A 26,652-nucleotide genomic window follows, 5' to 3' on the forward strand; every position below is an offset into this window, starting at 1 on the left:
AGTGTCCAAGTCTTGATTTCTACTTAGGCCATGAGCTCACAGTTGTGAGATCCAGCCCCACGTCAGGCTCCAAACTGAGTGTAGAGCCTGCTTGGAATTCTCTCTCTTTCTCTCTCTCTCTCTCTCTCTCTCTCTCTCTCTCTCCTTCTCCATTGCTCTCTCTCAAAAAAAATTATCTCTGCTTCTCCCCTGCTTATGCTCTCTCTCTCTAAAATAAAAAAAAAAAGAAGAAAAAGAAAAGAATGAAAACCCTATGAAGACATATTCTAATGTTTTCTTCCTTAGATTTTAAGCCACATGATCATAGTTATGTAGCTGGATTGCATATGAGGGGCTAAGCAAAAGATGGTAAGCCAATGCTGAGGAGATGGAAAAGGAAAAGGGTGGAGAAAGCCAGGGTGGTGATCTGTAGATGGAAGCCAGATGAGAAGACTCTCTCCCTTCCAGCCCATGCTCAAGTGATAGCAACAAACTCACACAGACAACACACACTCAAATATATATGCATGTGCGCACACACACACACACACACACACACACACACACATCAGTGTTATTAGATTTCTAGAGCATTTCTGAAGCAATCATTTCACTATTAGGTTGCCTTGTTCTTTAGGTTTTGGTTTTTCTCATTTAGATATTGCCCATTTCTTTAAAAAGTATGGTAGTCATGGGGGGAGAAGTTCTAATGATCTTCTAAATAGTCACTCTTTGGGTCTCTTTCTCTCTTCTCTTCTCCTTTTTCCCCTTCATGTATTTTTCATAGTCCAGCACTTTTAGCAATGTGAGATGATCCAAAGGTTCTCAAAACCTTTGCATGCACAGCTTCACCTAGCGATCACTTTCAAGTATGATCCAGAGAGGTCTTTGTCTAGAGACACCAAAGTTACCATCAATTACTTAAAATACTCCATTACTAGCTTGTATTTGAAAGTTTCCTTCACGATTATATGTATTTTAAATTTCACTGTTTTGGAATTAGCCACATTGTAGAAACACAGAAAGATGTAGAAATAAATTGAAAAAAGGTCTGTAGAAACAGACTTTTCATCATAAAAGAGTAAATTATTAGGTGTTAGAAAAATATAAATATTGCAAACTGTGTTTTATACACTGCTTCCAAGAATAAGACTATGCTAAATCTGGGGGAAAATGATATTGATTAAGCAGATTTCTGGATGGCTCCTTCCTTTTGCTTTTAGCACTGCTTTGCTGTTTTACAGGCAGTAACCCAGTCACTAAAGAAACAAGAATCTGAACAGAGGCCCTGGAAGATATGCCAACCTAAGAACTAATTATGGCTCTGTTAAACAGTGAGATGGAGTTATTGTAGATTTTTAGGGTGTGTCAATTAAAATGTATTTTATAAAACAAGTTTCCAGAAACTAAGAATTTTTCAAATGTAAGAAATAACTGAAAGAGTAATTTGCAGAAATGTGGTCTCCCCATGGAGCCATTCCATGAAACAAAAAAGTAAAATGATGTTAAATGGAAACAGAATAGAGGTAACCCTTCCACATGGATTTTGAAACTCCTTTCAAAACGGCTATCTACCAGATAACATTACCAAATATCCTGTATAGCCATTATTCTGAAGCTAGAATTCTAAATCAAGATCAAGGCCATTGTCTCTCTGAAGGCCCTAAGAGAGGGTCCTTCCCTGCCTCTTCCAACTTCCGGTGGTTTCCAGCAATCTTTGGTATTCCTTGGCTTGTCATCACATCACTCCAGTCTCTGCTTCTGTGATCGCATGGCAGTCTTCCTATGTGTCTGTGTCCACATTTCCCTCCTCTTATAAAGATATCAATCATTGAATTAGGTCTACTCTAATCCAGTATGCTGTCATCTGAACTTGATTACATCTACAAAGATCCTATTTCCAAATAAGGTTGCATTCATAGTTGGGGGTTAGGACTTCAACACCTCATTCCTAGTCCATGATGTCACCATAAAGAGAATATGCCAGAAGTTCTTTGTTATGTATATACAGTAATATTAGTAATAACTACATACTCAGAATAGAACTACCCAGAGTAAGATCAACTTCTGCATGACAGCATGAGGAGCTCTACAGACCCATTATAGTGAAACTGGGGGGAAAAACAACAAAACCCAGACATATAAAGCTTCTGGAAATGGTCCTAAGAAAAGGCAGCAAATGAAGAAAGTTCTATTCAAGAAAATTTATAAAAATTTGGTGAGACAGATAAGCATTTGTGATATTCAAACCAAGACTGCTTCTTCTCTTCACATTTCCAGTTCAGCAGGGTGGAGACTTCACCCAAAATTTCTGCAGCCAAGAACACAGGGTTCCCTCTCCCCCCAGCATGCAGAAGGATTTCTTACCCAGAGGAGCAGTATGGCAGTGTTTCTCATCCTGTCTACAGCTACCTATTTCTAAGACTAAGTTCCAGATAAGTGAGGTTGAGAGGCAGGGGTACCTCTTTTGCTACCCAATTACTACTTGTAGAATGGAGGGTTTACCTTGGGAATGGCATGCTGAGAAGAATGTGGCCCTGGATACTCTTGCCCGAGTTTGTGAGATGGTAGAAGATGTAACCTTAAAGAATTTCTGGCTGTCCCTACTTCTCCACCAAGTGCTCAGCACCTAGAGTAGAAGTGTAACTCAGAAAGAAGCTTGCCATTATTCATACTCCCAATTCCAGAGCCCTGGCTCAAATATTTTGCTAGAGAATGGGGTTGGGAAGCGCAGTAGAAGCAGGCCATAAAAAAAGATAGTTCATAATATTTTCCCCAAAGAAATTTAATTCTTTTGTAACAGTGCTTGGAGAAAGTCAAGCTAAGCATGCCCTCAAACACCATTGTGGTTGTGGTGAAAGGCAACTGGAAAAATATTTAAGATACAGGCTGAACTGTAAGCCTTCTAGTTTGCAGAAGAAAACTTAGAATAAGTCACTAGAGAAGAGAAAGTACACCAACATACAAGTAATGGAAGACCAGAAGGAAAAGAGAGAAAAGAGAAGAAAAAAAATATTTGAAGAAATAATGGCTGAAAAATTTCCAAATTTATTGAGAGATATTGGTCCATAGTTTTCTTTTCTTGTAATATCTTTGTCTGGTATTGGTATTAGGGTAATGTGACCCTGGGTCAGAGTTAGTGGGTAAGGAGTTAGGAAGGGCTCCCTTTCCTTCTATTGTCTATAAGAGCTTGTAGAGAATTGGCATAATTTATTCCTTAACTGTTTTTAGAATTCACTAGTGAATCCATGTGGGCCTGATGCATTCTGTTTTAGAAGGTCATTCATTCCTTTAATATAGTCAATTCAACACCTTTAATAGTATAGGTCCATCCACAATGTTTCTTCTTATGTGACTTTTGGCAGATTGTGTCTTTCAAGGAATTGGTCCATTAGGCTACAAAATTTGTGGACATAGTGTTGCTTATAGTATCTCCAAGTTTACTGAGAACTATTAACCTACACATCTAAGAAGTTCAACAAACTCCAAATAGGGTAAATTCAAAGCAAACTACAAAGAGACACATCAAGTAAAAATGTTGAAAGTTTAAAAACAAGGAGAAAATCTTGAGAGACAAAGGGAAGAAAAGAGAAACTTAACACACTCTTAGTACTGTCTCTAGAGAAGAGATAAAGAACTTAACTCGGGAGTGAGAGAAAAACTCTCACCCCATATATTACTGCTGAGCTCGGGAGAGAAACTTGTCCCGAATAGCTGGCAAATTCTTCCTTGGGGTCCACGGCATCAGCACTGGCCCAGGATGGCACCAGAAAAAAGAACAAAACAGCCCCCTCCCCCTGCATGACCCTAACTGGGAGGCAGGAGGCCAGCTGCCCCCAGAAGTACACCTCGCCTCTGGCGGGAGCAATGAGAATCCAGGGGACACCAAGAAAAACAACCCCCACCCCTACGAGATCCCAGCAGAGAGTCGGTGGCGGCAGCTGGGGGAGCACACTTTGACTCTGGCAGCAGCAGCACAAATCCCTGGCGGTGCCAAGAGAAAATGCTCCTTCCCCCTATGAGATCCCGGCCAGTGAGTCTCATCTGTGCATATCATCTGTGGTAGCATTAAAGTGTATAGACTAGGATTTTGAAGTGAGGCAGGCCTGGAAAATATAGCTTGGCTCAGCCTCAGCACAAAGAGATTGGACTCATAAGTGTGGCTTGCAGCCCTTAGTTCCAGCTGAGCTTGGGCCGCAGCCCTTCATCCTCCACAACCACCAAGGTGGGGCCTCCTCTGAGAGCAGCCTCTGAGACCTACCTACACCAAACCACGCCTCTCTGAGAGGAGGAGCTGCTGCTTTTTCGTATTTATTTTTTTATTATCATTACTTCTTTTACTCTTTTTTAATTTTTAAAAAAATTTTTATTCTTTATTTTCCTTTTTCCCTTCTCCCTCTTTTTTTTTTTCTTTTGCCATCCAGATATATTCTCCCTTATCTCGTCATTATCTCACCCCTCAACTGGTTATACGCTTTTAGACTGTCCATTGTCCTTTGTTATCTCCACGCCCCTTTATTTTTTTCTTCTCTTCCTTTCTTTTCTTCTCTTTCCTCTGCCTTCCTTTTCTTTCCTTCCTTTCCCCTTTTAATTTGTTTGTTTGTTTGATTTGTCTGTGCAATTGTGTGCTTTTGTTCCCTGTGTGTTTGTCTGTCTGTTTTCCTTTTCAGGGCTACTCCAAGAAACAAGCCAAAGTACGCATGACAGAGAGTCCCAAATATCGATTAGTAGAGAAATTAAAAAATCAAAGACAACCAAGAGGAACTGACAGACACCATTAAAAGAACACTTCCTGAAAGGACAGACCCTGGACAGTCAATAAGCCTCCTTTAACAAAGCAATACTAACAGGTGCACAGTGCACAATGAGCTTTTAAAAATGACAAGAGATAGAAAGCTAGCCAAAATGACAAAATGAAAGAACTCTTCCCTAAAAAAAAAAAAAAAACACTCCAGGAAAATGTCACAGCCACAGAATGCTCAGAACAGATATAAGCAAAATAACAAGAATTTAGAACAATTGTCATAAAATTAATCACTGGGCTTGAAAAAAGCTTCAGAGAAGCTACTGATACAATGACTAGGAACTTTCAAAATAGCTGTGATGAGTTTAAAAAAGCTACAAATGAGGTAAATAATAAGATGGAGGCAGCCACCTCATAGAGAGAAGAATAGGTGAATTAGAAGACACAGTTATAGCAAAAGAGGAAGCCAAGAAAAAAACAGAGAAATTGATCCAGAAGTAGGAAAGGAGAATTTGAGACCTGAGTGATACAATCAAATGGAACAATATCCATATCATAGGAATTCCTGAAAAAGAAGAAAGAGAAAAAGGTCCTGAAAGGGTGCTAGATCAAATTATAGTTGAGAATTTTCCGAATCTGGGAAAAGAAGTAGACATTCAAATTCAAGAGGCACAAAGAACCCCCTTAAGACGCAATTTGAATCGGCCTTCGGCACGACATATCATAGTGAAACTGGCAAAATATAAAGATAAAGAGAGAATTCTGAAAGCAGCTAGGGATAAAAGGGCCCTAACCTACAAAGGGAAACCTATCTGAGTGGTCACAGACCTATCTAATGAAACTTGGCAGGCCATGAAAGAATGGCAGGAAATGTTCAATGTGATGAACAGAAAAAATATGCAGCCAAAAATCCTTTATCCAAAAGCCTATCATTCAAAATAGAAGGAGCGATAAAGGTGATCCCAAACAAACAAAAACTGAGAGAATTCATCACCACCAAACCAGCCCTACAAGGAATCCTAAGAGGGATTCTATGAGGGAAATGTTGCAAAGAATCCAAGATACCAGAGACACCACTACAAACATGAACTTTACGGAGAATACAATGAATCTAAACCCACATTTTTCAATAATAACACTGGATGTAAATGGACTGAATGCTCCAACCAAATGACACAGGGTACCGGAATGGATAAAAAACAAAATCCATCAAGAAACTCATTTTAGACCTGAGGACACTTTCAGACTGAAAGTAAAGGGATGGAGAAATATCTATCATGCGACTAGAAGCCAAAAGAAAGCTGGAGTAGCCATACTTATATCAGACAAACTGGACTTTAAACTAAGGCAGTAACAAGAGATGAAGAAGGACATTATATAATAATTACAGGATCTCTCCATCAGGAAGAGCTAACAATTATAAACATCTATGTGGCGAATTCGGGAACACCCAAATACATAAAACAATTAATCACAAACAGAAACAATCTTATGGATAAGAATGTGCTAATTGCAGGGGACTTTAATACTCTACTGACAGCAATGGATAGATCAACCAGACAGAAAATCACTAAAGAAACAATGGAGCTGAACGACACACTGGAACAGATGGAAGGGATAGATATATTTAGAGCTCTGCATCCTGAAGTTAGGAAATTAACCTTCTTTTCAAGTGCACATGGCACATTCTCCAAGATAGATCACATACTGGGTCATAAAGCAGCCCTCCATAAATATAAACGAATTGAAATCATACCATGCACACTTTCAGATCACAATGCTATGAAACTTGAAATTAACCAAAATAAAATGTCTGGAAAACCTCCAAAAATGTGGAGGTTAAAAACCACCCTACTAAAGAATGATTGGACTAATCAGGCAACTAGAGAAGAAATTAAAAAATATATGGAAACAAATGAAAACGAAAATACAACAATCCAGACTCTCTGGGATGCAGCAAAGGCAGTCCTAAGAGGAAAGTATATTGCAACCCAGGCCTATTTCAACAAACTAAAAAAAGCACAAATTCAAAATCTAACAGAACACCTACTGGAACTAGAAGGGGATCAGCAAGAGCACCCCAAACCCAGCAGAAGAAGAGAAATAATAAAGATCAGGGAAGAAATAAACAATATAGAATCCAAAAATCAGTAGAGCAAATCAATGAAACCAAGAGTTGGTTTTTTTGAAAAAAAAAATCTATAAGCCTTTAGCTAGGCACCTCAGAAAGAAAAGAGAGAATGCCCAAACACACACAATCATGAATGAAAATGGATCTATTACAACCAATCCCTTAGAAATAAAAGCAATCATTAGAGATTACTATGAAAAACTATATGCCAACAGAGTGGACAATCTAGAAGAAATGGATAAATTCCTAAACATACATGCACTACCAAAATTCAAACGAGAAGAGATAGAAAGTATGAACAGACCAATAACCAGTGAAGAAATAGAATTCATTATCAAAAATCTCCCAATGAATAAGAACCCAGGGAAATTCTACCATACATTTAAAGCAGAGTTAATACCCATTCTTCTCAAACTAGTCCAAAAAATAGAAATAGAAGAAAAACTTCTGGACTCATTCTATGAAGCCAGCATCACTTTGATTCCCAAAGCAGACAGAGACCCACCAAATAAAGAGAACTACAGACCAATATCCTTAATGAATACAGATGCAACAATACTCAACAAGATACTGGCAAATTGAATTCAACAGCATATAAAAAGAATTATCCATTTTGATCAAGAGGGATTCATTCCTGGGTTACAGGGCTGGTTCAATATTCACAAATCCATCAATGTGATACATCACATTAACAAAAGGAAAGATAAAAACCATATGATCCTGTCAATAAATGCAGAAAAAGCATTTGACAAAATATAGCATCCTTTCTTAATAAAATCCCCTGAGAAAGTCAGGATAGAAGGAACTTACTTAAAACATTATAAAAGCAATTTATGATAAGCCCACAGCTAATATCATCCTCAGTGGGGAAAAACTGAGAGCTTTCCCCCTGATATCAGGAACACGACAGAGATGTCCACTCTCACGACTGTTGTTTAACATAGTACTGGAAGTCCAGCATCAGCAATCAGACAACAAAAGGAAATAAAAGGCATCAGAATTGGCAACGAAGAAGTCAAACTTTCATTTTTCGCAGATGACATGATACTCTACATGGAAAACCTGACAGACTCCACCAGAAGCCTTCTAGAACTGATTAATGAATTCAGTAAAGTTGCAGGATACAAAATCAATGTACAGAACTCGGTTGCATTTCTATACACCAATAATGAAGCAACTGAAAGAGAAATCAAGAAACTGATCCCATCCACAATTGCACAAAAAACCATAAAATACCTAGGAATAAACCTAAGGATGTAAAAGACCTATATGATGAAACTAGAGAAAACCTATGAGAGAAATTGAAGAAGACACCAAGAAATGGAAAAATATCTCATGCTCATGGATCAGAAGAATAAACATTGTTAAAATGTCATTACTACCCAAAGCAATCTACACATTCAATGCAATCACCATCAAAATTGCACCACCATTCTTCTCAAAGCTACAACAAATTATCCTAAAATTCACATGGAACCACAAAAGACCCCAAATAGCCAAAGTAATATTGAAGAAGAAAACCAAGACTTTAGCCTCTACTACAAAGCAGTCATCAACAAGACAGTATGATATTGACACAAAAACAGACACATAGACCAATGGAATAGAATAGAGAACCCAGAACTGGGCCCACAAATGGATGGCTAATTAATCTTTGACAAAGCAGGAAAGAGTATCTGATGGAAAAAAGACAGGCTCTTTAGCAGGTGGTGCTGGGAGAACTGGACAGCAACATGCAGAAGAATGAAATTAGACCACTTTCTTACACCATACACAAAAACAAACTCAAAATGGCTGAAGGACCTGAATGTGAGTCAGGAAACCATCAAAACCCTCAAGGAGAAAGTAGGAAACAGCCTCCTTGACCTCAACCACAGCAATTTCCTACTTGACACATCCCCAAAGGCAAGGGAAATGAAAGCAAAAATGAACTATTGGGACCTCACCAAGATAAAAACTTCTGCACTGCACAGGAAACAATCAAGAAAACTAATAGGCAACCGAAGGAATGGGAAAAGATAGTTGCAAATGACATATCAGATAAAGGGCTAGTATCCAAAATCTACAAGGAACTCACTAAACTCCACACCCGAAAAATGAATAATCCAGTGAAGAAATTGGCAGAAGACATAAACAGACACTTCTCCAAAGAGAACATCCAGATGGCCAAAAGACACATGAAACAATGCTCAGCATCACTCATCATCAGAGAAATACAAATCAAACCCACACTGAGATACCACCTCACGCCAGTCAGAGTGGCTAAAATGAACAAATCAAGAGACTATAGATGCTGGTGAGGATGTGGAGAAATGGGCCCCCTCCTACACTGTTGGTGGGTATGTGAACTGGTGCAGTTGCTCTGGAAAACAGTATGGAGGTTCCTCAAAAAACGTTCAATAGACCTCCCCTATGACCCAGCAATAGCACTGCTAGGGATTTACCCAAGGGATGCAGTAGTGCTGATGCGTGGGTGCCTGGGTGGCTCAGTTGGTTGACCATCTGACTTCAGCTTAGGTCAAGATCTCATGGTTTGTGGGTTTGAGCCCCGCATCGGGCTCTGTGCTTATAGCTAGCTCAGAGCCTGGAGCCTGTCTTTAGATTCTGTCTCTCTTTCTCTCTGTCCCTTCCCTGCTTGCACTCTCTCTCTCTCTCAAAAATAAATAAAACATAAAAATAAAGAAGTGCTGATGCATAGGAGCACATGTACCCCAATGTTCACAGTAGCACTTTCTACAATAGCCAAATCATGGAAAGAGCCTAAATGTCCATCACCTGATGAATGGATCAAGAAGATGTGGTATACACACAGACACACAGACACACAGACACACACACACACACACACACACACACACAATGGAGTACTACATGGCAATGAGAAAGAATGAAATATGGCCATTTGTAGCAAAGTGGATGGACCTTGAGGATGTCATGCTAAGCGAAATAAGTCAGGTGGAGGACAGATACCATATGTTTGCACTCATAGGTCTAACAGGGGAAACCTAACATAGAACCATTGGGAGGGGAAGGGGGAAAGAGAGTTGGGGAGAGAGAGGAACTCAAATCATGAGAGACTGTTGAATACTGAAAATGACCGAGGGCTGAAGCGGGGGGGGGTGTAGTAATGGAGGAGGGCACTTGTGGGGAAGAGCACTGGGTATTATATGGAAACCAATTTGACAATAAACTATTAAAAAAATAAATAAAATAATTTCTTTGAAACCTCAAAAAAATAGCATTAAATGTGAGTGGATTAAACAATCCAATCAAAAGACTGAGATTGTCAGATTAGATTTTTAAAAATGTTTCAACTATATGCTGCCTATAGGATAGACACTTAAGATTCAAAGAGGCAAACAGATTGAAAGTAAAATGATGAAAAAAATGTACATCATGCAAACAACAATCACATGAAAACTGGAATGGCTAAATGAATGACAAATAGATTTTAAAATAAAAACATGTTATAAAAAGAGACATTTTATAATGATAACAAGGTTACTTCATCAGAAAGATATAACAATTACAAACATATATTCATTTAATAACATCGAACCAAAATATATAAAGCAAAAACTGACAGAAATAAAAGGAGAACTAGACAATTCAATAATAATAGTAAGAGACATCAATACCTCCAATATGTACAGAACAATCAGACAGAGAGTAACAAGGAAATAAAAGACGTGAACAATAGTATAAACCGGTTAGATCTAGCAGATTCTTATAAAACACTCCACTCAACAACAGCAGAATATACACCCTTTTCAAGTGCACATGGAACATTCTTCATGATAGACCATATACTACATATGCTAGTCTATAAAACACACCTCAGTGAATTTAAAAGGCAGAAATAATCCAAAATACGTTCTTCAACCACAGTGAAATTAAAGTAAAAATTAATAGCAGGAAAGAACTTGAGAATCTTATGAATTTCCCAAGTTGGGAAACCTGGAAAGCTAAACAACATATTCATAAATAGCTAAGGAGTTAAAGGAGAAATCAAAAGGGAAATTATAAAAGGGTCTGAAATGAAAGAAAATAAAGACGCAACATATGAAACCTCATGTGATTCAGCTAAAGGAATGTTCAGAGGGAACTCTAAAGGTGTAAAATGTCCATATTAAGAAAAAAGAAAGATCTATGTCAGTAACCTAACCTTTTACTTTAAGACACTGGGAGAGGGAGAGCAAACTAAACCTGAAGCAAGCAGAAGAAAAAAATAACAAAGATTAGAGCAGAAGTTAAGGACAGACAATAGAGAAGATCATTGAAAACTGATTCTTTGGAAAGGTCAACAAAATTGATAAACCCTTAGTTAAAAGTCAACAAAAATAAAGATTGTCAATGAAAATAAAAGGAGAAAACTTGAACTGCTAAAATCAGAAACAAAAAAGGGACATTATGATTGATTTTACAGAAATAAAAGCATTATAAAGGAATACTATAAACAATTGTACTTCAACAAATTAAATACCTTAGATGAAACGGACAATTCCTAGAAAGACACAAACTAATAAAACTGACTAAAGAAAAAACAATGTGAATAGAACTATGCCAAGTGAAGAAATTGAATTAATAATAATAATAATAAAACTAAGTAAAAAAAGCTGATGCCCAGAGGACTCCTTCACTGAATTCTCCCAAACATTTAAAGACAAATTAAAATCAATTCCTCACAAACTCTTTCAAAAAATAGAAGAGAAAGAAACTTCTTAGGTAATTTTATGAGGCCAGTATTACTCTGATACCCAAACCAGACAAAGGCATCATAAGAAAACATAATTACATACTAGTGTCTCTTATGGACATGGACATAGAATACCTCAACAAAAAATTAGCAAATGGAACCCAGCAACATCTAAAAAGAACTATACACCCTAACCACGTGGGATTTATCCCAGGGATGCAAGGTTGCTTTAACACCCAATAATCAGTTAATGTAAAACATCATATTAATAGAATGAAAAAGAAGTATCACATGATTGTCTCATGGATGCAGAACAAGAATTTGACAAAATCCAACACTTTTCATGATAAAAAGACTGAACAAACTAGGGATAAAAGGGAATTTTTTTCAAACTGGTGAAGGGCATCTATGAAAAATCCACAGCTAATATTATAATTAATAGTAAAAGACTGGAAGCTTTCCCACCATAGTTAGGAACAAGACAAGGATATTTGTTCTTGTCATTTCTATTCAATGCTGTACTTGAAATTCTAGCCAGGGCAATTAGGCAAAAGAAAGTAATAAAAAGCATACAGATTAGAAAAGAAGAAATAAAACTCTCTCTATTCTCAGATGACATGCTCTTATATACAAAAACACCTAAGAAATCTGCTAAAACACTGTTAAAACCAATAAACAATTGCATTAAGTTTGTAGGGTACAAGATCAACATATAGCAATAAATTATATTTTTATACACTCACAATGAACAATCCAAAAATAAAATTAAGAAAATAATTCCGTTTACAATAGCACCAAAAATGCTTGGGAATAAATCTAACAAAAGAAGTACATAACTTATCCTTTGAAAACTACAAAGATAATTCAAATAATTGGAAGAAACACTTCATGCTCATAGATCAGAAGGTTTAACATTGTTAAGGTGGTAATACTCCTCAAATTGATCTACAGAATCCATGAAATTTCATCAGAATTCCAGCTGGCTTCCTTGTAGAAGTTGACAAGCTGATTCTAAAATTCATATGGAATTTTTTAGGGTACAAGAATAGCCAAAATAATCTTGAAAATGAAGAACAAAGCATAGAGTTCAACCTTCTTTATTTCAAAGCTAATTACAAAGAAATGCTAAGACAGTATAGTACTGTCACAGGATAGATAAGTTGATAAATGGAAGAGAATTGAGATTCTAGAAATAAGCCTATACATCTATGGTGAGTTGATTTTTCACGAGGGTTCTAAAACTATCCTATAGGTCAAGACAAGTCTTTTCAATAAATGGTGCTGGGTCAATTGGGTTGCCATATATGAAAGCTTGACTTTGGACCCCTACCTCACACCATTTATGAAAATTAACTCAAAACGGATCAAAGACCTAAATGTAAGGTTAAAACTATAAAACTGTTAGGAAAAAACCCCCACAGAAGTATGATCTTAGATTTGGCAAAAGATATAAACACCAAAAGCACTAGCAACAAAGAAAATGAGCTTGGACTTCATCAAAATTATAAATTTTGTACTTCCAAAGACACTATGAAGAAAATGAAAAGATAACCCACAGAATGGCAGAAGATTTTTTAAAACCATATATCAGGTAAAAGACTTAGATTCACAACATATAAAGAACTCTTACAACTCAATAATAAAAAGCCAAATAATACAATTAAAAAATAAGGAAAGGATCTGAATAAACATTTCTTTAAAAATATATAAAAAATGGCTAATAGCACTTTAAAAATGGTTGATATCATTAGTCATCAGAGAAATGCAAATCAAAACAATAAGATACCACCTCACACCTATTAAGATGATTGTAATCAAAATCTCAGAAAATTACAAGTGTTGATGAAGATGTAGACAGATAGAAACCCTCATACACTGCTGGTAGGAATGTAAAGTAGTGCAGCCACTTTGGAAAACAGTTTGGTAGTTCCTCAAATGATTAAATACAGAGTTACCATATAACCCAGCAATTCTACTCTTAGGAATATATCCAAGAGAACTAAGAGCATATATGTACATAAAATCTTGTACATGAATATTTATAGCAATATTATCCATAATAGCCAAAAGAAGGAAATAATCTAAGTGTCCATAAGTGACAAATAAATGAAATGTGTTATAACAATGCAATGGAATACAATTCAGCTATAAAAAAAGAATGAAGAACTGATATAACATGGAAAAATCTTGAAAACACTTTGAAAGAAGCCAGCCACAAAAGATCACATGTTATATTGTTCCATTCATAGAAAATGTCCAGAAGAGGGAAATCTATAAAAATAGAAGGTATTTGTGGCTGCCTAGAACTGGGGAATTTGGGGATGGCAAATAGAAGGTGATAGAGTATCAGGTTTCCTTTTGAGGAGATGAAAATGTTCTAAAATGGACTGGTGGTGATGGTTGTACAAATCTGTGGATATATTTTTAAAAAACATTGAATTTTATATGTAAGGTGGTATTGTATATGAACCATATCTTAATTAAACTATTAAAGAAAACCTACTCAGAATGAAAATAGAGCCTAGCACCAGAACTCCAGTAATATAATACACCCTCCTACAAGAAGGGCAGACCCACACAAGGCACCCATCTGTGAAATCTCTATAGATTGGAGTATTGCTTGAGATGGTGGGGTGTGTGTGTGTGTGTGTGTGTGTGTGTGTGTGTGTGTGTGTGTGTGTTTTAAATGCTACCTCTCTTTATTGAGTGTGTGCAAATGCTTCAAGGGACTTCCACCTACCTTCTCTTTGTTTTCCTGCTATTCTATGATTCTTCCTCCACTTAGCTCCATAGTCATAATTCTGAGGACTGGGGAAAGAACCATTTCATTTCCCGTTTGTCTGGCTAAAGCAAAAGCTGGTTATCATAATGGAGACTCTGGTTGAGCAAAAACCAGAAGAGCCATCTTGGATCTTTTCTGAGATCTTACCCTCAACTCTCCCATAATTTGTGAGCTACAAGTTTACTTGTACCTTTAAATCCTTTTTTTTCCTTTTCTTTTTGCTTTATATAATGCATTTATGTTACAATAGAGCCTGATTTTCTACAATAGGCTTTTATGTGTGCTTTTGATTCAAACACAAAAGCTCTTCTTCAATGTAATACATACATACCCAGTCATTATGGTACTAAATAATTCACAAGCCTCAAGCACACTTAGACTAAGACACACTTCCTGTCCTCCTTGCTGAGTCCACCAGCATGTCCTCTCCTCATTACAGAGCTTGAGAACAAATTACTGTGCTTTTCAGACAAAGAGTCTATATTTCACTATCATGAGGATAAGTAAGTTTGCAGTCTGAATATTAACTTCTGTCACTTCTACGCCTGCTGGAAGCCATGCAGGCAGGACTTGGATTCTGGGTCTGGATACGTGACTGATTTATTCTTGGGCTCATTCTATTTGGAGCATTTTCTATGCTGTAATCAAGATTACCCATGTACACCCACATGTGTTGCTGGAGACTTGGAGAGGAAACTCCACCTGTTGTCCGTAGTGTGAGTTACTCAGCTCCAGGCACTTCTTATCCCTGACATTGAACTTAGTTTGGCTTATTCCCTTTGGCATATATTGTACTCCTTATCTTAATGGATGGGGCCACTCTGCCAGTCTACACCACTAATTTTCCTACTTTTTACATGAGAGAGATAGACTTTAATTTGGTTTAAGCTGCCATCTTTTACTTGGTCTAACAGTTATCCTAACTATCAAATGTATCTCTACGTGAATAATGTTTGGGCTCAAGCTGGTAACCACAAGGAAGGATATCCACCCAACTAATCAGAGATTCTGTCACTGAAGAAAGAGGGGGAGATTAGGATATTAGGAAACATAACACTTCATATAAAACAGGCCCAAGCCCCACTGACCAAACTAACAGGAGATCAGGAACCTTACAAGGTGGCTTCCTTGATTTGTCAGAGGTCCTCCGAGGTGCTTCAGTGTAGGGTCCTCCTTTCTCATGTGGGTGGATTCCTACAGCAGCTTCCTCAGCCAGACTAAATACAGATTCTTTAGTGCGTCATGCTGCTCCAGCTACTGCTGCTGCCAATGACCCTCAGAATACTGAGCACTGGGCACCAGCCAGCCTTACCCCTTAATTCTCCACACACAGCAGAGACCAGACTGCACCTTCGTGAGAATTTTCTAAACTTTGAAGATAGTGAGATGGAAATACAATGAAGAGAAGGGCTTACAGTGAGCACACTGGCCGACATTCCAGGCTTCTTTATCAGGCTGCTCCCTCTTGCCATCTTTGAAGGTACATCTCCTCACTTCAAACTCTCGAAAATGACCCTAAAAATGTGGGGAGGAGGAAATACAAAATCTCATCTCTAAGATCCACTTCTAGAGCCTCTGTTTCTTAGACTAGAACATCTGCACCCCAGGGAGGTGACATCTGTTTCTTAGACAACCACCTACAGGGTGTGGCCTCCACAAGAATGACATAATCCCCAGAACGTTTGCCAGAGTCTGGATTACTGACCATAAGTACCGTCAGCCCAGCCCAGCAGAAGGCTGAAAGAAGGTCAGCCCTGCTTCTATGCAGTCTCGTCTCTCAACCGCTCAATCCAGTTACTCAATCTCAGCCATAGTTATAAACAAGAGCTTTCCTTTCCACCAGGACTGATTCAGTCCACAAAGCTTGGCAGACAGAGCAGCCTCCCATGTTCTCTGCATTTCTCCATCTCTGTTGATGTAAGAGTTTTCTTAATTAGGATGTGCCTGATAGCAAGTCAAGCCTCTCGTAAGCTGAGGATTCTGAATTTGGCACTGTTCCTGGGAGGAGACGGAGTTAGGAGGTCAGATGTAATAGGAAACCATGCAGTAGCCTTCTTTTACACATTACATTCCGGGATTGGCTTTCTGGTAGTTCTGTCTACCTAATTCATGGTGACAGTTTCTCAGACAATAGAGCTTGGGGACAGATAGAAGGGCATTTAAGCAGGAATGTGTATCCTTCCAGATTTAGCACCCCCTGGAAACTGTTTCTGCTGACTAAAGCAATAACCTCTTGACTTGTAAGGTCACCTCTGAGAACCCAAAAACAGAAAGTATGGTCTAGCTGCAAAAGGGCAGCTCTGGTCAGCACTTACACTCATGTGAGGTTTGTTTTCATGACACTAGAGCAATAAAATGGTTTATCTATTACAAGTGTAAAACTGAGATACAAATATTCATTTTCTGTTCATGCAGTGAAATCCTTGAGCATCTGAAACGTTATGATCTCCTGTGATTGGAGGCTCATATTTTATGTGAAAGGGGACCACACCCTGAGCTTTGTAAACCCTTTATATAGTTTAAATTGTGCCTCTCTTCTATTCACCAACGCACATTTATATCACATTCTCCTTGCTTCTTTACCATTTGTTATTCAAAGGAATTATCTTGCTATTGGAAGTGAAATTGCTTTTAGCTGGAATCTCCTCTGTGGGAAAACAGTACAAGAATGTTCTTACCTTTGGTGGTGGTGATGTTTTGCATACATAAAATAGAAAAAGAAATGGTGGAAGGGAAGAGACCATGGGGCCTAGAGATGGGATGGTTTCTATTTGTAGCCGAAAGTGTCACTGCCACATGTAATGGAACAGGAGGCCTCAGAGGTGCCTAGGGAGTGACACCCTGCAGGGAGTGCTCTGCTTCCAGGCCCTGATGAAGCAGGTAAGAGTTTTCTCTCCTTGGATATAATTTTATTTTTGAAACACCAATCAGAAAACAAACAAAAAAGCACAGAGGATAATAAATAGACATTCAAGAATCAGCCATCCCTAATGATCAAATGTGAATCTTTGAACACATTTACTTCTAACCTTTTTCCTAAAAAAGAAAATATTATAGATATTTTGAAGTCTCCAGAGTTCCCCTCTCAGATCCCCTGCTCTGTCGCCACCCACCATCCCTATGGTACCATGCCAGCTGGGTTATCAAAGTTTTCTTATACACTTATGTGTCTACACGTACTAAAGAGATTTACGTTGCTGTTTTTTTAAAGACCACATAAATAGTATCAAATTGTATTAACATTCTGCAGCAAGTTTTGTTCATTCTAGATTGTTTTCTAGATCCATCTATGTTGAGACATATAGAACTAGTTATTCATTTGTACTGCTGTATAGTATTCCTTTATATGTCTATGTAAAATTTATTTATCCATTTCTCTACTAACAGACATTGGGGTGCTTTCTTTCTTTTTTTATTGTAAATCATGCATTTGTGCTATTATTTCTAGAATTGGAATTGTAGACATACAATGAAGATATTGCAGATTTGGTTCTAGACTATTGCAATAAAGGGAATATTGCAATAAGACAAGTCAAATGAGTTTTTTCATGTTTACTCTATATGCTTACCCTATACTGTAGTCTATTAAGTGTGTAATAGCATTATGTCTAAAAATGTACTTACCTTAATTAAAAAATACTTCATTGCTAAAAAATGCTAACCATCATCTGAGCTTTCAGCAAATTGTAATCACTGATCACAGATCACCATAACAAATACAGTAATAATGAAATCAGTTTGAAATATTGCAAGAATTACCAAAATGTGACACAGAGCACACAAAGTAAGCAAATGCTGTTGGGAAAATGGTGCTGATAGACTTGATCAATGCAGGGTTCCCATGAACCTTCAATTTGTAACAAAACTGCAGTATTTGTGAAGCACAGTAAAACAAAGCACAATAGAATGAGACATGCTCCATACTGGGTTACAGAGTTTATTAATCAGGGTAGCAAGAGATGGCATAACAAATGCAAATGGATAATGGCTCAGGCAAGCTAAGAACTTATGTCTCCTTCATATGGAGTCTAAAATGGTTGGTCTTGATTGGTAAGTTGCTGTCCTTCAAGTGGGTTTCAGGGATTAGGCTCCTTCTCTCCTTGGGCTTTTCACCACAGCAATTCCGAGGTGACTGTGCTGGCCCAAACCCAGCTGGTAGAAGAGAGAAGGGGTTTGGAGTCATACCCTTCTCAACCACCTCAGTCTGGCAACGGTACCCATCACCGGGTCACACGGCCCCACGTAGACACCAGGCAGGCTATTTCCTGACTCGTAGACAAATCTAACAACATCAAAGTTTGGGGGAAATTTAGGAAAACAGAAACTCTTATATACCATTCTGGGGATGTGAATTAATACACCACTTGGGAAATCAGACATTTAGTGAAGGTTTGGGTTCTGGGGGAGAGATTAGGTCCCTGTATGTGGAACAAAGGACTTGCTAATGGAGATTAGGACCCCATCTCTGATGTTTTCTGACTCCTACTGTCATTCTGGCTGTCCACCTTGCTTTCTGTACTTCCCACAGGTCATTTCTTCTTCTCAGTCTTTCTGGGACATTTAGGATATTTTAGTTATTGCAACAGAAACTACTTCTGCCCCAGTAGGCAAAAAGGACAAAAACATAATTTCTAGGATGGATAAGGAATGAGTGAGGAATGGAAGGACTAGCTGAAGAATGGGACCTCAGTGTGGATGGCAACCAGTATTTCCTGGATTCAGGGGGCAGGACATAAGAGAGGTCACTGGGATGGATGGATTAATTCCCGTTCCACCCTCCCATCCCTCTATCCAAGGAGATGTCTGATTGGCTGAGGCTGGGTCACCAACCCCTCTCCACTTCTCCCCTCCCCCTTGACTGGGGAGCTGCAGCATAAGTGATTGATACCAGAACCAAATCAGATTCACCAATGCTGGTGCCCGGGAATAGTTTGGTACCTTTGCCAGAAGAGGGATAGTGGGTGCCGAGCAGGTGCTAACATAAATCTCAGCCTCTGGCCTCCTGCCCCAGGCTTCCTTTCTCCCCTGACCTTCCTCAGAGCCATTCCCTTTTGAACACAGAACCTCAAAATTCTTCCCATGCTACTTCAGAGAGCTAGTCACCTCTTTTTCTCTCCCCCAGGCTGACTTGTCCAAGCCTTTTGGGTGCCAACTTTCTTGGCTAAGGGGCCTTATCAAAGTATTTTTCTAAACAAAAGGCCATCCACCCTGGAGACAAATTATACCACTCCACTCTGAGACACATCTGGCTGCAAGAACTTGTGGTTCCAAGGAGCACCTTTGTCTCTGTTCTGCACTCACACTGAGGAGAGAGGCCATGTTCCTGCAGAAGTCTCCTGTTTGGGTGCTGGAGGGTGGTGTTGAAGATGACAGCAGGAGAGAGAATAACTATCGTGTAGAAGAAAGGAAAAGGAGGGTGGGGAAGAGTGACAGAAAGCAGAGAGCCTAAAAGGAGACAGCACAGCAGTAGATGGAACAGTATGTTTCTTCCAGGGGATGGGATGGGTTGGGTTTGATTGAGGTTCTTAACTATTTTTATGGCATGAACCCTTTCAGCCATTGGAGTACATTTCTGGCCCCCTTATAAGAAAAAAAAATGTGGTTTTTTTAAATGCATGAAATGAAATACATAGAATTACAAAGGCAACTAATTATATTGAGATGCAGTTATGAAAACTTAAATGTTTTGTCAAATAGTAATATGTGTGCTTCTTTCTTAATGTTTTAAATGACAAGACCTAGTAGTGGATCTAATTTCTATAATGTGAAGAAGTGGTGAGCTTATGTGATATAAAGATGTCCATGATTTTACTGGTGACAAAATTTCTGTGCTGCAGAGAGAGAGAGAGACTGAGCATGAGCAGAGGAGGGGCAAAAGGAGAGGGAGACACAGATCCGAAGCAGGCTCCAGGCTCCAAGCTGTCAGCACAGAGCCCAACGTGAGGCTCAAATTCATGAACCTTGAGATCATAACCTGACCCAAAGTCAGATGGTTAACTGACTGAGCCACCCAGGTGCCCCTAGAGAGCTTTTGCAACATAGGAAGTGATTTTAACCAATTTTTTTTGTACCTAGTGACATTAACCAAATTTTGGATTGTCTTGCTCATGTTCTTCCTGGAGTTGAAGCAAAGCTCTGGGAGGTCACACAGGTGCTTTGAGGGCATTGGTTTGAAGGGGCCTCTACATCTTGATTTTGATCTGTCGTGGTCCTAAACTGAAATAGGATTCAACCTCCCTGGTCTATGGGTTGTTCGGCAGACATGTGAGGATGTCCCACATGAACCCTGGCTCCAGCCTCCCTTTGTCTTAGATGCAAACTTTCTCATTCTCTCTCTCTCTCTCTCTCTCTCTCTCTCTCTCCTCCTCCTCCTCCTCCTCCTCCTCTCTCTCTCTCTCTCTCATCCTCTCACTTCATGGGCTCAGGAAACACTCAAATGTTTTTCACATGGGGGGAACTGTGGGCTTTTGATGGCTCTTTAATGCCTGGACTCCATATTTGTCATGAGCTACTACATCACCATAATGGAGCAGAGACTGCCTTGTGAGGTCTGATGACTCTGCTTGGGAAAGAAGGGACAGGTGGACTCTGCCCCAGTGTCTCCACACTTGAAGAGAGATTCCATTTTTTTCCTTCTCTTGGACTAAGCTGGTGAATGGGAAGGGCAAGCAGAGGCACATCACACATGAATCACCTTCTTGCCTCCCCAGCTCAGACTGTATTTATTCAGTCTCCCAGAAGTAGGGCATGTGCATTGTCTACTTCTCTTTCAAGTCTTGTTATGACACAAATTGTTTTCATGCTTTGGGAGGGGGTAGCCTTTTGCAAGTCAACCCCCCTCCCATCTCTCAAAATTCTCAACTTTTACAATTTAAGATATCAGCTTTCAAGGGCATTAATTTTGAGTTTCAAGAGCCTATTTAACACTGAAAATCCAAGAATTCATTTCTTTGGTTTCTACATCTGGTTCTGGTCCTGCAGCCATGAGTAAAAGCAGGTAGGTGACAAAAACCAAACTGGGTCACAGGTAAGTTTTGTAAGAGGAAATGATTTTGCATCTCAGGATGCCATATCATATCCTGAGCTGTATGATCTCTGGGTATTCATGGGCAGGTGAGCATTCTAGCATTAGTCACAATTTCTGTCCCAGAAATCACACTATTCTTTCCCATAAAGTGTGAACATATTTTAAATTCTAATTTCTGTTTTATCACATACCAACCTCTGAGAAGGAGAAGGCATATGATGTTGATGATGAGACAAGTCTCATTCCATTTGGAGACACAATAGAAGTGTTTTTACCAAGAAGAAAGGAAGGAGAAGAATAAAAGGGAGAAGGGAGAGGAGGACAAAAGGCAATTAGCATGTTGGAAAGTTCGTCCACACAATGGACAGCATAGGAGACAAGGGGTGTTAGGGAAAGAGGACACATGCGTCATTGGAAGAAACAGTGCCCCGGCCTTGCTGATGGCCTACAACATGGACTTTGGGCATGAACACCTTTTTTTTTTTAAATTTTTTTAATGTTTTTTAATTTATTTTTGATACAGAGAGAGACAGAGCATGAGAGGGGGAGGGGCAGAGAGAGAAGGAGACACAGAACCAGAAGCAGGCTCCAGGCTCTGAGCTAGCTGTCAGCACAGAGCCTGACGCGGGGCTCGAACCCACGAACGTGAGATCTGACCTGAGCCGAAGTCGGAGGCTTAACCGACTGAGCCACCCAGGCGCCCCAATGAACACCTTTTTCAAGGTACTAAGTTGGGGGTTGGGTATCTGATCCCAGGGAGACGCAACTCCTGCCTGCATTTATGGGCTCATGCTTTTCAGTCTTCTCACAGAAACCACCTCTACTCTCCAGAATCTTCATTCCCAACAGGCTTGGCCAGGCTCTTCCAGAGTCATGGTGAACACTCAGCAGGGACAGCAGTGTCGGAAGATGTGTGAGGGAACACTCTCAGTTGCCACACTGTGGGCCCCAGCTGAGAAACACCATGTGGTCAGGACTGAGGGTAAAGATGGTGTTGTGCCCTCGCATGAGCTTGTTCCCACACAGGGTGCCAGACAGAAAGTTTCATTGGTGGGCACAAATCAGCAGAGTGTGGATGGGACCTGAGCCTGGGTTGTGGAGATCAAACTTGCCATGCTCTATGCCCAGCCAAAAGCAATGAATGCTCCCTAATAAATGTTCTCATGCTTTCAAAACTGAGGAATGCTCACTTGACTCCCACTTTGAGTGGATTTCCCGCATCTCAGTAAGCAACCAAGCAACCTTAGCTGGATGGCACCAAAGTCCCAGGAACAATGTGTGCCCAGGCTAAGGGCAAGTGACTTTCTCCCTAACTGTCTTGGTTTCCTCAACTCTGTATCAATAAATTATTTCCTCCTACAAGGGAGGACTCCCTGGGAAGTTTGCATTTTCATATTGCACTACCCCCAGAAAGCCAGTATGTCACAGAGATAAGGGTGTGGGCACCAGTGATCTAAGACCTCTATCTTTTCATCTGGGAAAGGAGACTGCTACCAGTACCTACCTTACAGGTGACATAGGACTAAGTGGGTGACACATCAAAAATGCCTTTAAATGGTGGCTGCCATGAGTACTCTTCAGCTCTTTCCTGACTCTGTACCTTAAACAAATCCAAAGTCACAAGGCTGTAGCAAGCAGCAGAGAGTTATTTACAATTTCATGGAGACACAAGTTTGAACTTAAGTCCTATGCCACAGGCAAAATCCTCATTTGCCACTTCTGTCCTCTGCCTGAAGTTTCCCTAAGGTTGTCATCATTGGGCACTGCCTTTCAATCACGTCCGCCTGTCTTCAGTATGACTGTTATTATCATGAAAGTTTTAGTTTGTGATAATAGTGGAAAGTCTTTGCAAGACCATTTTACAGTGAGGCAAGGGCTGTTTAAGGCAGTCTGGCAGCACTTAAATTAAGTTCACCCAAGACCCACACCCAGCAATTCTGCTTCTATGCACCCAACACACTCGCCCATGTGTCATGGGAATCATGTGCCTCAATGGCTGTGCGGTTCATTGTAGCACGGCCTGTGAAAGCGTGAGGAGTGCTGGCCCCAGAGCAACATACTAGGTGCACAGCCATGAGAAGGAAGGCTCTTCAAGTGGCTCCCAGTGAAAAGGTAGAAACAAAACACCTAGAGGCTTATACTGCTCAAAGTGAAGGTGGGGACCAACACCTGGGCACAGACCTCACCTAGTAGTCTGTTAGATGGGCAGCCTCTGTGGCCACCAGATCTCCCCATTCCAGACCCGCATGTTAACAAGATGCCCAGGTGAGCACTTTAAGGTTGGAGAAGCATCATCTGCTGCAAATAAGGCAACAGCAAGCTCTTCCCACAGCCCCAGAAAATAGAAGGATTCACATCAACACCTTAAATGTTTGCCTTCGGGAGAAGGGGGATGGGACAGGAGAAAGGAGATAAAGGTTAATACAGAAAATAAATGAAAATTAAGGGGTGAAACGTGTTTCCTGGGGGTGGGGATGAAGGTAAACGTGGGCACTTTCTGCCGGAAAGATTGTTGAAGACGCAGATGTGTTTTCTCTTCCTCCCTCCTAGTCTGCAAGCTCCTAAAGGAACCTCTGGCTTGAGGACAAGCTTGGGATCAAGGTCTCAGGATCTTAGGCCCCTTTCAACACACTGCCTTGCCAAGGCTGGGCAGCTGCACCAGGCTTAGACTCCCCTGGTCCATTTGCTGGAGCTGCTGGGTAAGTTCCAAGTGCTTGCACATGGAATCGGGTGGAAAAAAAGACAGGGCACTTAAGGCAGAGGAAGCACACAGAAGAAGAGAGCCCTTTTCATCTAACACTGATTCCCAGTCAAAGCAAAATTCCAGAGATTGTGAAGAGCAAAATAGTATTAAGCAGAAAATCATTTTGTGTTGAGAGACTCAGTACTCTGCCATTTGTTTGCAGTCTGTCTATTGCTTTATACAGTTACTTCAAAGCACTGGGTGGTGGGCTCAGAAGGAACTATTAGTAACAGAAACGAGGATTTAAAAAGAAAGTGTGGGGAAAAGGGTGGGGGAGGATGGGATAGACCCAGACCACTTCAGTAATGCCCAGAATATCCACACTGAAGCTGGGGCTGGAACTCCTCGTTTACGGAACTGGAATAACAAGAAGCTGGCTTTTTGGCATCCTTATGTGGCTGTGTGTGTGTGTGTGTGTGTGTGTGTGTGTGTCTTTTCAAATGTTGGAAAACTGAGGATAATTCAAACACAAGCTCTCCAGCTCAGAGTGGGGAAAACCCTGGATGAGATTACTATGGACAATTACTCTTCCAAAATAGTTAATGTAGGAAATGTCACTAAGTAACTTTTCAAAACCCAGGCGCATGACTGCCATGCTTCATTTGCATGGCCATGGTGGTGATGAGTGAGACAAGGTTATTGCAAAGAGGAGAGAAGCTGCCTTTTAGGAAGCAAATGGAGACTGTGCCCTGGGGCAGGGCCAAGAAGACTTGGCTCTGTTTGCAGCAGAGAGATGGTTGGGGGCCTACCGAACACCGAGAAGAAAACCCAAGGCCTTGGAGACACCATAAGGATTCTTTCCACTTTGCTTTTCCTTTCATCGGTGAAGTTCAGAAATCCTTTTACAGAAATCAATGAGGCCCTCATTGTCTTTGAGTATTATCATTTCTGTTCTACAGATGAGGTAACATCTAAGGTTATAAAATGAATGAGTGATGGAGTCATCCTTATTTTCCAGGAATCCCAGTTCTCCAAACCCATTCCATGGATATTGAACATGGGCTGTAGTAAAAAGTCTCCAAAAAAAGAAAAAAAAGTTTCGGAGCAGTCTTTGGAATTCTGTATGTGGTACTGTTTCATCTATAAGATGCCTGGTGTATCTTTTCTGCTTAACTTGAAGAGTTTTGGAGATCAAAAGAAGTTAAATGGATATGTAAATACCTTCTAAAGTCTACCACAAGATGCAAACATAAGTTACTAGCGCCAATAAAGGATATGTTTTCTGTTGTGTAATTCCTCTTACCTAAGACCCTTTGGGGAGGAGAGTCACCTAAGGGTTTTGCTGCCAGGTCTCTCCCTCTGGTTTCTGCTCAGACCTTTTTTTTATGCTGTGCAACTGTCCTGAGCTGTTTTAGTCACCTGGACTCCCAAATGCTAGCCTGAGAACCTGTGCTCCTGGAGTTTGTAAGGTACTTGACAAAATGTTCAAAAGAAAGGCAGTGGGATTTTTTTCCTACAAAGCCAAATTTATTCAGTCCAAAGCACTGTCCTTAAATCTGAGGCCCCCATCCCTTTACTTGGCATGAAAGTGCCATTTTAACATTTGATGCTAATATAATGGTGCCAGAGGATGGTAGTTTTGCCCCCTCTTAATGTGTCTATTTGGAAAAATTACAAGTTGGCCACTTTATGTAGGTCCTCTAGTTTTTTGGTTTTTGGGTTTTTTAAAAAAAATTATGGGCCCATTAAATTCTACAGTCTGGGAATCACTGCTAAATGCTTGATTGCTTGCTTTCTGAAGGCCTGAGCTTGTGCCTGTGGGAAGCAATGAAATGCATACATTATACCCTTTACAGGACACTGATGAGGAGGGGAATTTGGACTGGGCAGTCTCTGACTTAGGAAAGCAGCCTTCCCAGAATTTGGGCAAGCAAATGGGCGTTAGCACTCTCATCAACAGGGGGCAACTGCTTGTACCATGACTCAGATCTTGGAGGGTGGCCTGGCCACAAAAGTTTTGGAGGTGGCACCTGCTTTGAGCTGCTGCCTGAGTCTAGAGTTTATACTCAATATCCTTGGTTAGAGCTAGCAGAAAGTAACATTTTGGGTGATCATTAGGGGTTATTCAAGCCACACTGTGTTTGACAGGTATACTGCCCATTAATTAGGGCTTTATGGGCAAGCCCAATACTTAAAAGGCCATTTATAGTGTTGTTTCTAAGGAAAATTGCATTCTGATTTCAAATCACTAAATTAAAATTAAGCTCTTGAAATGGCTCATACAAGGTAGGATCTAGGCCCCATCCAAGAGACCCAAATGAACTAAAACCAATAATTAGTATTTCTATCGTGTATTTTTACATGTTAGCATCAAGGTCCTGATGAGCCCTCTGAGGGAGACAGAAAGGCTGGGTTCTAGACCTGGGGGTTCCCTATGCAGCCACCAGCCACATGAGGTCCCGCTGTGGTAAGCTCTAAGTAAACATTGGATTTCAAATATGTAAAAAATATATATATAAAATATCTCATTAATAATTTTTAAAATATTGACAACACATTGAAATAATTTTTTGGATTTATTGTGTTTAAAATATAATATTAAAATTAGTT

At 39.9% G+C, this 26,652-nt stretch overlaps 1 long non-coding RNA gene across 1 annotated transcript in view; it reads left to right on the forward strand.

Moving 5' to 3' along the window:
* The window catches only part of LOC115276996, a 64,016-nt gene extending 38,895 nt beyond the window's left edge, over nucleotides 1-25,121 (forward strand). The window contains exon 2 of the long non-coding RNA XR_003902156.1: nucleotides 25,061-25,121. This is a non-coding gene — a long non-coding RNA (uncharacterized LOC115276996). The remainder of the gene's footprint in view (nucleotides 1-25,060) is intronic.
* The last annotated feature ends 1,531 nt before the right edge of the window (nucleotides 25,122-26,652 follow it).

Source organism: Suricata suricatta, chromosome 13, assembly GCF_006229205.1.
Source record: "Suricata suricatta isolate VVHF042 chromosome 13, meerkat_22Aug2017_6uvM2_HiC, whole genome shotgun sequence".
NCBI lineage: Eukaryota > Metazoa > Chordata > Mammalia > Carnivora > Herpestidae > Suricata > Suricata suricatta.